At 40.7% G+C, this 13,832-nt stretch overlaps 1 long non-coding RNA gene across 2 annotated transcripts in view; it reads right to left on the bottom strand.

The window, feature by feature from the left end:
• Positions 1-5,281, bottom strand: part of LOC138825790 (uncharacterized) — a 98,444-nt gene extending 93,163 nt beyond the window's left edge. For both annotated transcript variants that reach the window (XR_011371518.1, XR_011371519.1), the window contains exon 1: positions 5,143-5,281. This is a non-coding gene — a long non-coding RNA (uncharacterized lncRNA). The remainder of the gene's footprint in view (positions 1-5,142) is intronic.
• Positions 5,282-13,832: the final 8,551 nt, after the last annotated feature.

The following is a 13,832-nucleotide window of genomic DNA, read 5'->3' as shown; positions in this document are numbered from 1 at the left end:
CTCTCTCTCTCTCTGATAGGGTTTGAACTCAGGGCCTGGGTGCTCACCCTGAGCATTTTTGCTCAAGGCTAGTGCACTCAGACACAGCACCACTTCCAGTTTTCTGGTAGTTTATTGGAGATAGGGGTCTTATGGACTTTCCTGCCTGGACTGGCTTTGAGCCATGATCCATAGAATTCAGCCTCCTGTGTAGATAGGCTTACAAGTGTGAGACACCAGTGCCTGGCTAATTGTATCTTCTTGCATAAATTTAACATTATAGCTGCAATGGGTTTCCTTTGGTTATTCAAAGACATAGAATAAAAATAATATTTTCCAGAGAAAATGTCTCATACCTTGTCATCTGGTATACACTTATTATCAGAAAAAGAAATAAAGAAATTCTCTCTTTTGGACAAAGCTACGAACTCTGAGATTGATGGATTTTAATGTGTTAGTAGCTCACTATAAGCAAAGTCTCTTTTCCAGAATTATCTAATAAATTAGGATGAAGGCATTCATGGAAAGATAAGAAATTTTGTTTCCTTATCATAGATGTATTCTATTCTTTGTTTTTTGCTCTACGAACTATAAGTGTAATGCTTCTTGTTATAGACTTGCTAAATGGGAACTTCAAAGGACATAGAGAGCATGTGTTCTTCAAATCTCTCATACTTTATGCTGTTTCCCAATATGCACCAATATCTCGTGTAGTGAGAGAGGCAACAAGAATGGGAAGTGGTGGAGTTACTCCTTATATAATAGTAAATGTAAAGACATTAAGTACATATACTGACCAAATCTTCAAATTACTGAAGGTAGTAGCCTTGGTGTATTTGGGGTCAAGCACAGCAAAGTTGCTGATCTATGCCAGTGATCATGACTGTCTACAGTCTGAGTAAATCCCAGATCTGAGATGGCAATAAATTTGGATTTTCAAAACTAGATGTTAGTTGAAACATCCATAATGTTCTTCTGAAACAGGTTTATATCATTTAAAAAAGACAATTCCAGGAGTATTTTTTTCTCAATCATATCCATATTACTTGCATAAGGACATACTTTGCCATTTATATAATGCTGGTGACTGCTCAGAAAGTCTTATTAACCTGATCTCTGAAAATAGCCTATCAGAACAGGTGCAAAGAAAAACCTGTGATAATTAATTGCATAACCATCACAATTAATAATTGACTAAAAGATTTGTATTGAGGATTAGGAATTTGAGATTCAGAGAGGTCAAGACGTTGACTGAGGATGTACAGGTGGTAGAATATAGCAGCTAGAATAAAATCCAAACAGCTGAGTCTCTGCCATTAATCAATAATTATCAAATCCAGCCTTAAGGTTCTGTTACATGTGAGGTTGGCTTATCCTTTCTGTTAGACAACAAACTCTTGGGAGCCAAGAATTAAAACTTAGCTTGTTCTTTCCTTGCAATACTTTGCAGGAATGCATAGGTTAACAGACACTGATGTTTAGCAGATAGATAGTAGGTAGGTAAGTGTGAGGATTGTAGATATACAGACAGACAGACAGAAAAATACAATTATTTGGGGACAGGGTAATGAGAGAACAGAGAGGCTCGATAGACTAATAGAAAAAATATTTCAAACTTAATATTTGAGTTATCACTTATTTCATCCAGCTCTAGTAATAAGATACATCCTTGCAGAGAAATTGCCAAAAAGTCTCCTGATTTACACATAAAAAGATTTATTGCTGTTCTTGCCTCTGTAAAGCAATGTAAGATCAACAGGATTAGAGGCATTATATTGTGCTCTCCACAGAATTTAATGCCATTTCAGGCTGTTAAAAATTTATAGAAACAAATAAGAGAGTTCAATATCAGCAGAAACCCTAATCCCTTTCAAGTGAAAAATAGCTCTTAGATTGCCATTTCTTTGGAAATATGAGTGCAAGTGGACACAGGTTTCAGGTAGTATCAGCCTTCCTTTGAACTCTGACTGTAGGGCTGACTAGGCAGATGTAAAGGAGCATCTGAAATCACTCGCATGTGTAAGACAGTCCCATTTCTGCATAGGGCAAGAAATATAAGGAGATATTTTGAAGAGGGAACAAATACTAAAACACAAAGAACTGAGATCATCTTGTAATATTTAAGAGCAAAAATCAACCCATGAGAGTAAATAGGCTAAGTCCCTTGAAGGAGTCACTATGGTTCCTGTCATTAATATTTATTTATTCCCTCATTTATTTGTGTATCCATGAGTTTACAAGATATCATATGTCTAGTAGAAAGAAGATTCATTAGGAATTGAAGCCTAGAAATGATGGACTCTACTGTGTGGCTGATTGGATCCCTGAGGGTACTCCATATGACATACAATACAATATGCACACAATTGTGTGGCTGTCAGTGAAGGGCAGGGAATTGCTTAGTGGGTGATTCTAAAGCTGTGGACAGGGAAGAATCATCACTAGATGCCCTGAAGGGGGAAATAATGGGCTACAAATGTGACAGAGGACCATCCTAATAGTTGTGGTTAGACACCCCATCACCCATAGCCAAATGCAACTTCACATGTCTAAAACACCATTCCTCACTCGGAATCCAGACAGAGCAGTCCAATCCCTGTAAATCACTGCTGTTCCAAAAGACCTGCCCCCCTCCCCTCACTCCAGCAGCTGTTTCTGGTCCAGAGGCCTAAAGGACTACAGAACATTGACAACATCCAATGAATCGGGGGAACAAACATTTATAGAGGACTATAGAAGTATCCAAGAGACCCACACTGCCAGAAGAGACTTCTCTAAAGAGAAATTGGCATCAACATCAAACACAGGGCCAAAGTTTGGGTAGTCTGTACCCATACCACCCATTAGAAATACAGACTAATATATGTTTTGTTGCTTGCTTTTCTCATTTATTCCTACTTCCCAAAGCATTTCATTTTTCCTGAATCAATATTTAGTGTTTTTCCGCATTATTGTTTGCAGTTTCTTCTTCTCCCCTCTCATCTTCCTTCTTCCCACCCTTACCCTTAAACCACCTAGTACTTATGCTTATAATCATAATTACTATTTTTTTTGCCTGAGGAAACTCTTTAATTGGATGGGCATGAGAATTCTCAATCATGGAATAGAAAAACGCAACAAACTTATAAATTAGAGCATCGATTACAAGATAGTACTGATTACGAGATAGCTGAAGACACCTCAGTGAACAAAAGTTAACATTTGTGTCTGCAGATTGTAGGAATACAGTTAAGAGTCAAAAAATGTGTTCAACAAATCTTGTTTAAAGCAAATATACACACAAGCGCCCGGAGTGCAGGGCTATGCTCCTGTCTACTTGGGAGACAACAGGAGGATCACAGTTAGAGGGGAGGAGGGGAGGTCCTTCTTGAGCTGGGACTGGGCAGGGTGGCCCATACCTCCCGTGACGTGGGTACCATGCTCCGAGGAGCAGAATGGTGGTGCCATTAGCACCTCCAATGTTAAGTCCTCCCCACACCAGCAGTAGTTCCTGAGGTGGTACAAGGTGACACAGTCCCTTTCCTACCCTTTAGACAGGTGCCTGGGGGAGACTGTAGGCAAGCCCCCTTTCTAGTGCATGTTCCCTTTACAACTAGGGACTTGTAGAGCTGGAAACAGCAAAATCCGTCCTTTACTGAAAAACCCCAGGGGCTCAACTCATTATTGGAAACAGTATTTTTCACACACTAGCCCACCTAGGATGACTGTCAACAACTTGTACAGGTGCTTTAAACCCCAGAGGACAGGGAGCTGTGCTGCAAAGGCGGTCCTTGGACCAGATGGGTCTCCTATTGAAGACCCCGTCCGTTTGGAGCAAGTCTTTTTCCTGACTCACCCAAGCTGGGACTACAGCAGCGATCAAGGTAAGGAGTGCTTACCAGTTATCTCCAGACTGTTAGTGGGATCTGGGTGGCGGCTAGGAAGCCAATTCATTTATCTAAGGTGAGATTGTGCAGCTCCCCAGTGAGTCCCCTGCTGCTTTTCTGGAAGGGCTTTTGGAGGCCAATAGGACCTATCTATATGCCTATAGACTCTGAGGCCTCAGAGAATCAAAGAGCCCTAAATATGGCCTTTGTTACTCAGTCAGCCCCAGATATTCGAAGAAAGGTTCAAAGGGTAGGTGTTGAGGGAAAGGTGTTATCCATTTGCAAACGGCAGTAGAAAACCTCATTGCTAGCAAAATGGACATTGGAAAAAGGAATGTCAAAGGGAGAGAAAGACGGAAAATGACAAGCACATTAGCTGCCTGGAAACTGTGTTATCTCCTGAGAAATATGGAAAGGAGCTCAGGACTCTGAAATCCAGCCTTGTTGAATTAAAAATCAGCTCTCTGAGCCGAGCGCTGGTGGCTCAGGCCTGTAATCCTAGCTAGTCAGGAGGCTGATATCTGAGGATTGAGATTCAAAGCCAGCCCGGGAAGCAGGAAAGTCCTTGAGTAGAGAGAGAGGCTCAAAGACAGTACCGAAGCCCTGAGTTCAAACTCCAGGACCAGCAAAAAAAGAAAAAGAAAGAAAGAAAGAGAAAAAAGGAAAGAAAACTAAGAGAATTATTGGACATAAAAAAATTTTGAAGACATAAATCAGGAACTTGTAAAAGTCAAAGATGAGAACGAAATCCTCAAAATGAACCTGGAGGACTCAGAGTCAAATGAAAGGCAAGTATATCAGCCTGGGTGAACACCAGGCAAAGCTGGGCCAGAGGCTGAAGGAGGCTCACGGACACTACCACTGCCGTCCTTGCTCCCTACAAGCAAGGCCAAGAGAAGATTCTGACACTGCATGCAGAAATCAAGGCCCAGAAAAAGGAATTGGACATGACACAAGAATGTATTATGGCCAGGTGCTGGTGGTTCATGCCTGTAATCCTAGCTATTCATGAGGCTGAGAACTGAGGATTGTGGTTCAAAGCCAGCCCGGGCAAGATAGTCTGTGACACACTTACCTCTAATTAACCACTAGAAAACTGGAAGTGGTGCTGTGGCTCACGTGGTAGATGTCTGCTTTGAGCAGAAGACCTAAGGGATAGTGTCCAGGCCCAGAGTTCAAGTCCCATGACCACCACCAACAAAATGTATTATGCTGAGGTACATGCCAATTATCAGCTTTGAAGAGCTTGAGTGAAAATTTAAAACAACTGAGAAAGTTCTCAGCCACTGACACCCACCAAGTTCACACATTGTATGTTCATTCCAGCTTGAATCCTTTTGTCTTAGTAAAATGAAAGCGGATAACCAAGATGTGTTTTCCTGGGTGTGTTCTCTGAATACCGACTGGCACAGGGTTGCCTACTCTGTGTCCGTCCCCTGTGTTCTCTGACGTTTCCAGGTGGCTCTGGCCGAGTGATGACATCACTATGGCTCACACGGACAGCAGTAGAAGTTCTTTCCTGTGGTTGGCGGCAACCAAAGAGAATGAAGGCTTTCACGCATGGGCTAGACATGCAGGGTTTTCTTCCTCAGGCATGAGTCTTTTCATGTCTTCCAAGGAGAGAAGAATGAACAAAGGCTCTCCCACACTTCCCACAACCATAGGGTTTGTCCCGGTGTGGGTTCTTTCGTGTGCTTTGAGGACGTAAGATCAAGAGAAGGCTTTTCCGCACTGCACACACCCATAGGGCTTCTCTCCAGTGTGAGTCCTTTCGTGCCTCTCAAGAGCACTTGCAAAAGGGAAGGCTTTTCCACATTGCTGACATCCCAGCTTCTCCCCACCATGAATTCTTTCATGGGCTTTCATGAAAAAGCGCTTACATATGAATGGCTTGTCCATATTGTGGGTCAGTTCATGTCTCTGGAGGTGAGCAGACCTCAAGAAGGCTCTCCCACACTGCTTACATAAGTAAGGTCTCTCCTGGGAGTGAGTTCGCTCGTGTACTTTGATGTAAGAACTCCAAGTAAAGGTTTTTCTGCACTGTGCACAGTGATAGGTGTAAGTCTCTTTGGTGTGAGTCTTTTCATGTCTCCTAAGGGCATAGGAAGAAAGGAAGGCTTTTCCACTTGGCTAAATTACATACTGAGTCTCTCCAGAATGAATTCTTTCATGGATTTTCATGCAAAAAACTTGACTAAAAGCCATCCCACACTGCCTACATACATAACTTTTCTCTCTGGTGTGCTTCTGTCTGGGCCTCTGCAGGTGACTGGAACACTTGAAGGCCTTCCCTCATTGCTTGCAGAAATAAGGTTTCTCGTGGGAGTGGGTCCTCTCGTGGATTTTAATGTAAGAACCACAATGGAAGGCTTTCCCACACTGCTTACACACGGTGGGTTTCTCCCCATTGTGAGTCCTCTCTTCGAAGCTGATGAGATTCACTGAAGGCCGTCCCACACTGTGGACACACGTAGTGTTTCTCCCCAGAGTGAGTTCTCTGGTGTCTCTAAAGGTTGCTGGAGAAAGCAAAGGATTTTCCGCACTGCTCACACAAAGCTTCCCCTCCACCCCCCCCCCCCAGTGGGCTCTTGCGTGTAGTTTAAGGTAAGAGATGCGACTGAAGACTTTCCCACACTGCTTGCGCTTGTAAAGTTTCTCTCCCGTGTGAGTTCTCGTGTGTCTGTGGAGATGACTGGAACTAGTGAAGGCTTTCTCACACTGCTGACAGCTATAGGGTTTCTCTCGTGTATTTTCATGTAAAAACGATCACTGAAGGATTTTCCACACTGCAGACATCCGTAGCGTTTCTCTCCACTCTGAGCTCTTGTGTGAGTCTGAACCTGACTTTCTCTGCCCGGTTTCTGGTTGGGAGCAGGCCCTCCGCGGGGATTTCCTTCACGTCTGTGAAAACACTTGGCAAAGCCCAAAGGCTTCCCCATGTTCTTCAGACACAGATGGCTTCTCTTCCGTGTGAGCGCTTTTTCTCCTGAAGGCTTTTCCACACTGCTTACGCTGAGGGCTCCTTCCTTTGACAGTGCTCTCATGGTCTGGGATAGAAGAGACACTCCAAAGGGCCTTGTCAGAAGATTTATTTGCACTGGGCTTCTCTCTGGTGTGAGAGCTTTCATGGCTCTCCAAGTCCAGGGAGGCAGAGCAGCTTTTCCCGCATGCCTCCAGGGTATCAGCCTTCAGATTCACACAGGGTCTGTGTGTGGTGTGAGCACTGAGGAGCCCATGCGGAAACAAGTAAGTGACAAGTTCCTCACACCAGTACTCTTCACAAGGTAGTACCCCCTAAGGAAGACCAACAGGATGTTCCAGAATCCGCTGACAGAACTTTCCACACTGATTGCCGCCTTCATATTCACAGAGCCTCGCTACCACATTACCTCTTAGATTTCTGCCGAGAGTTTTGTAGCCACGTTCAATACTTTCTTCATTCTGTTTTGTCCCTACAGCAGCCAGGTTCCCGAATGTTTCCCACATCACATCTCTGTGGAGCTTCTTTTGGGGAGAATCCAACAAAGCCCATTCTTCCAGTGTGAAGGTCACAACAACATCCACAAAGGTCACTGGATCCATCCCAGTGCCTTGGGACTTGGGGGTCCCAACTGCCACCTCTGCAACCTCAGGCGGCAGGAAGGAGACTCGGAGCCACAGAGAAGTGTGCCCCCCCCATACCGGAACCCGAACCGTCAGAGGACGACTTATAATCATAATTACTATTATGTTTCTAGTTTATCTCTCAAAAACCTGAGTTCCATTCCTCTACAACAATGTAGAAATATAACCAGTATGAAAAAGCAAGGAAATATTGCACCTTCAAAACATCACAATAACCCGTTTGCCAGTGGCTCACGCCTGTAATCCTAGCTACTCAGGAGTCTGAGATCTGAAGATTGCGGTTCAAAGCCAGCCCAGGCAGGAAAGTCTGTGAGACAATTATCTCCAATTAACCACCAGAAAACTGGAAGTGGTGCAGTGGCTCAAGTGGTCTAGAACACTCGCCTTGAACTGAAGAGCTTAGGTCCAGAGTTCAAGCCCCATGACTGACAAAAAAAACAACAACAACAAAAAACAACCACAATAATCAAATCCAAAGATAATAAGGTCACTGAAATATCAGACAAATAATTCAAATGTCTACTTTTTAAAACAGTGACCAGTGATCTCAAAGATGATTCAAGTAAGCAGATAAAGTTTGGAAATTCATTCAAGACCTACATGAAATAGACAGCAGTATGGGTAAGAAAGTCAGCAAGGAACTCGAAAAAGAAAAAAGCAGAAATGTAGTCATGAAAATCTCAACACAAATATGAACCACAGTGCATAGCACTATTAGTAGATAATATTACCTAGAAAAAACTATGTCAGGGGATGGAGAATAAGATTGTGAAACATTATACTTAGATGACTGGAAAGAAAGACTATTACAGGAATTCTAGCTCACATTCTAAAGACTAAACGTTAAGAGTTTATGGGATACAAGAGGAAGCTGAAATACAAACTAAAGGTACAGAAAAATTATTCATTGAAATTATAACAGAAAACTTTCAAAAACTTAATAATGATATAGACACTCATGTACAGAAGACATTTGGCCAGAGATTAACTCCATGTCAAAACATAGAAGAGCTATCAATAGTTATCAGTGTCATCTTCAAATAGTAGGCCTCCACAATTCTCATGAAGTATACAGTGTTCCACCCTTTTATATTTTTTCTCTTGTGTTGCAAAAACAAAGACAGGCACGCTGCTCTTGCCGTGGCACCAAACTCCTAAGAGTCCTTGTATTCTTCACTTATTAAGCACTCTCAATTTAAGAAGAAGGGAGCCAATGTATGGAAATTAATTATTAAGCAGTTAAAACAGGAATAAATTTAGTCTCTACCTCTGAGTTCTTTTTTCTTTAACTATTCCAAGTAATGGAATAGAAGTGTGCAGAATGTACTTCTTCCACATATGAAAGCAGATGATTGCCTTCTTAAAGTGTCCTTACAAGATGATTTGAGCCATAGGTTGAACTACCTGCTCTATTCACAGAACACTTTTTGCAAAAGGCACTAATAGACAAGGTAAAATTATGCAGGATTAGGTTTTTGGCAGGTAATTTATCAAAAACAAAATGAGTCACTTCAAGGAGACACTCAAGAGTGTTTGTTGCAATGACAAAGTGTATGCTTTCATGCCAGTCTTAGAATTATTTAACTTATATTAACAAACAAAATATTATATATTATTCAATGCCTCAGTATTTGGTAGGTCTACATGAGTAATTAAACCAATAACTTCTAAATGATCAAAGCATGAATCTACAAAACATGCACAGTATATTCAAAATCTATGATAGCTCAATAGATTTTAATGTAACCACGTGCTGTGATTTGTATCTTGAATTTCACTCAAAGGATCGTATGTTAAAGACTCAGCCATCAATGTGTTACTGTGGAGAGGGGTAGAACCTTTAGGAGATGGGACCTGATGGAAGGAATTTAGGCCAGAAGGGGTAGGATGATGTGACCTCAGCCTCTCCTTTTCCTCTTTCTCTCTGCTCTTGCCTGCTAGGAGGTAAACAGTTTCCTCTAGCATACACACACCAGGATGTACTATACTGCCATAGGGCAATAGGAACAGGACTAAGAGACCACAGACTGAAACCTCTGGAACTGTGAGTCAAAATAAATTTCCACTCTTTCTAAGTTGATTCATTTCAGGTATTTATCTTGAAAAGCTGACATACCAAGCACAAAAGGTGTGGTCATACAAATGTAGACTCTAATGTTGAAGAAACTATTCACCAAGTATTAATGAATTAAAAAAGAATAACTAAGATTAGTTATAAGTTTCATAAAAAGAATAACTATGATTAATTATGTTTCATGTCAACCTCAAGAAACTACTTGACAAATATTAAGCATTTGTGAGCTAAAAGAATATCAATGCTTATTTTTAAAAGGTATAGAAAATACACCTGACTTTTCTAAACTATATATCTGTATGAAACCAGATTTTCTTCTTATTTTACAACCAAAACAATATAATCACAATATTTTGAATGAAAATACCAATGTAGGAATCCAGTTGTCTTCTATGAATGTGAACATTAAAGTCATTCTTAAATCTATGAAACAATACCATGTACTACTTCAATGTACCTGTTTTTCTATAAGAAATACCAGTTTATCAATTCTTTTTAATTGTATTAGCTTTCTTTAGTTTCTTAGACTCCATTTCCAATGTGGCAAATATCACTAGAGATAAACCAGAGAAACAAAAGTTCTTCACCCTGGGGAAAATCTGTTCTACCCACCACATCTCTCCTTCTCTTTCTCAATCCCTCTCTCTCTAATGAAATACGTCATTCAGGGCAGCCCATACAACTTCTCTGAAAAATTATATTTATTCTGTTTACCTAGGGCTTTGTCTTCATAATTAGTTTGCAATGACATCAGTCACCTTCTCTACATGTGCTTCTACACTGAAGATGTAGACTCCTTGTTTTGTTTTCTGATTTTTGACAGTACATTCTCAGCCCAGCATAAAGCCATCCATAAATGCTGTCTTTGGCAATAAAATGCCTAACTTCATTTTTCATACAGCAAAGAAAAGAATGTGGCTATGTATGAATTACATACACATAAATAATTAAAAATGAAGTGGCATTAGTCTCTAGCACATATTGAATGGTTCATATGCCTTGGGTTGATTATGGTAAGAACTTCACATGATTTTATCATATAACCCTTTAAGAAAGAAAAGAGAAATTTAATTAATGAAAAACACAGAAACTTAAAGAGCTTGGTAACTCATTCAAAGCCACATAGATCCAGCCAGGGTTGAGCCTGTGTTTCTAAGCAAACTGTAGGCTTGTATACATCATTTACTGAATATTTACTAATAGCTACTTTAGGCAAGGCACTGTTTTTGACACTGAGAAGGAGACACAATCTCCCTCTCACACAAGTGGGAAGACCTAGAGCAGATGTATGATTCCTTCCTCTCAAGCAGAGTAAAGCAGACTGTATGTAATGTTACTAGCACCTGACAGAATGCCATCCACAATGAATTCCAAACAAAACAATGATCAAGCACAGAGGAGAACTGAAGAGCGGGGAGCTTGGCGGAGGAGCTGACATTTGAACTGTACTTGAATGATGGGCAGACTATAATGAGAAACCTTGTAAAAGAAGTAGAAAGTAGGTTCGGGGTCTAAGAGAGGGAAGAAAAGGAAGCCAAAAAAGAGTGAGCCATTTATTACCCACTGTCACTGTTTGTGGTTCTGCTTCTTAGTTTCATGGTCAGTCAAAGTCAGAATCCAGAAAGGTCAGCCCTCCCCATGGCAGTCCACTAGGTTTGTCTGTTAGTTCCTGCTGCTCCCAGCCACCTGCAGCTATGCCCCAATGCTGGAGGCTGTCAGCGAATTCTTAAAAGGTTTCTCCCATCTCCTGGCTTGCAACCCCCTCCCTTCAGCTCACACTGTCATTTCATTCTTCACACTTGCCCAGTCTGAGAGAGGTGAATTGCCCTGAACAATGCAGTTATCAGCACAGACTGAGACTGTCAGAATAGCCTGGGCCCTGCAGGATCAATAGGACCAAGGGTGTTTTTTTTTAAGTGTTTTTAATAGAAAAGGAAAATAAAAGAAACCTGGCAGCCTGTAGACAAATTTGATCCATTCTGCTCATAGGGCAGTGAGCCTTTCAAAGGCTGGAATACTCGGAGAGCAGAGCAGAAGTTCTCCCATTGCCCCAGCTCCCACCAAAGCTCAAGCTTTGCTTGGCACACTGATTTCCATTCAGAGTTCTTCAGGCCTCTAAGCCATTGTGGTTTTTTTGTTTCTTGAGTTTTGTTTTTTGATTTCTGAACTTATTAACTCTTCACATTTAAAGTAAGGCAATCAATGTGCCAAAGCCTTTACTGAAGGAATTCAGCTGAAATTAGACTCCAGAATTCCTTCTCCTTCCTGTGACTTTCCCACACAAATGACACATTCTAAATTTTCAAACAAAGCAGATGTTTATAGGGTTCACAGAGAAATCCTGACACAGTATTCAAATGGCCATAGATCTTAGGCAAGAAATTAAGAAACTTCTACACCTTTCCTTCTCCTTATCTTGGCTTGATATCCAATTGACTTCCATCATTTACTTTTCCCAGTTATATTCCAAAGGAGACAGAAAGTACTTTCAGATAATATTAAATTCAGCAACATAACAAGAGAAGCAGGTGACTAAGAGGAAGCAAAGGCATTAAATAGTTAGAAATGAAATCAGGCTAGAAGGAAGATGATATAAAGTACATCTGAAATAGTGTTTGGTTACTATTTGCTTACTCCATGCAGTTTTCTGACAATAAACATAATTTCTAGTTCATCCTATAATTCAGTTCCTCAAAAATACAACTATTTGTCAAGGGGAAAAAAATCAAACCTCGTAGCTTTTTGTAATGAAGCCACAAGTTCCACTTACAGGCCTAGCTTTGGTGATGCAATGAGGTGGTCTTTCAGCATCCTCTAAAAGATTCTTTTGATTTTTATCTGGAAATTACACTGTATGATTTATGTTGGATATTCCATGACCCTGAACTGGCACACACAAATCCCCAAGGAAACTTGTAGTTTTTGCAAGGCCTTCAGAAACAGGAATCATAAATTTATTTCATGAATAATTGTCTGTCACTACCGTGTTTAAAAGTTAAAATATGTGTAGATGCTGTTCTGGTTATAAAATAAATTTGACTCACATTTGAGAGAGGATTTATGGAGTTTTCTTTTCTAATTCTTTATTTGACAATAAGTAATAAAAGCATAAACACTGCCACAGGTCGACAGACTCCTATGACTTTGAGATGTAAAAGAATTGTACCTCCACTGGCAGGACCAACATGAGCATTTGATGATCCACAGCCATGGTCTGTTCTTAAATGACTCTTATTCTAATTTTTTTGTTATTTTAGAATTATATTTAGTTGTACATAGGGGTTTCAATTTGACATATCAATGTGTAATATGTATAATGCATCTTGATCAATGTCAACTCTTCCCTTGTTCTTTTCCATCTCTCCATTCCCCAGCTATCCTCTTAAATTACCTAGTTCCATTTCACATATGTACATTAAATATTATGACTGTATTCATCCATCTTTTCTCTCTCCTTTCATTCATTCCTACTCCCCTTGTGGGGCTTGAATTCTGGGCCTGGGTGCTGTTCCTCAGCTCTTCAGCTCAAGGGCTAGCACTCTACCACTTGAGCCACAGCATGCCACTTCTGGTTTTCTGGTGGTAGAGATAAGAGTCTCACAGACTTTCCTACCTGGGCTGACTTTGAACTGTGATCCTCAGATCTCAGCCTACTGAGTAGCTAGGATTACAGGTGTGAGCCACTGGTGCCCGGCTTACCATTGATTCTTATTTTTAATAGCTATTAGTTTTATTATTTCTTCTTGTAAGAGAAATGCAGGAACACATTATCTAGAAGATTAAAGATTATCTTATAAGCCCTTCTCTATACATATTTCTCTCATAAGTCTGAATAGAATACAAGAGAATTCAAATTTGTTGCTCTTACAACTACCTGGCATGGGGCACTTTCCTTTTGCTATTTAAATTTGTAACAGTCTGTCTTAACTAGCAGCTGAACTGGAGGATCAGTTGATGTCCTTCTGCAAAATTTAATAGGGCTGGATGTTGGTGGCACACACCTAAAATCCTGGCTAGTCAAGAGCCTAAGATCTGAGGGTCATGATTCAAAGCTAGCCAGGGCAGAAAAATCCATATGACTCTTATCTTCAATTAGCTACCAGAAAACTGGAAGTAAAACTATGGCTCAAAGTAGTAGAACTCTAGTCTTGAGCAAGAGCACTCAGAGACATCTTCCAGGTCCTGAATTCAACCCCACCACCACCACCACCAAAAAAAAAAAAAAAAAAAGGACTAACAGGAATATTTATTTCCCCTCCATTAAAAAAGGAACTCAGAGAACAAAGCTG

The sequence above is a fragment of the Dipodomys merriami genome, unplaced genomic scaffold, assembly GCF_024711535.1.
Source record: "Dipodomys merriami isolate MVZ:Mamm:240054 unplaced genomic scaffold, mDipMer1.0.p SCAF_14, whole genome shotgun sequence".
Lineage (NCBI taxonomy): Eukaryota > Metazoa > Chordata > Mammalia > Rodentia > Heteromyidae > Dipodomys > Dipodomys merriami.
This window is presented reverse-complemented; position numbering and strand designations above follow the sequence as displayed.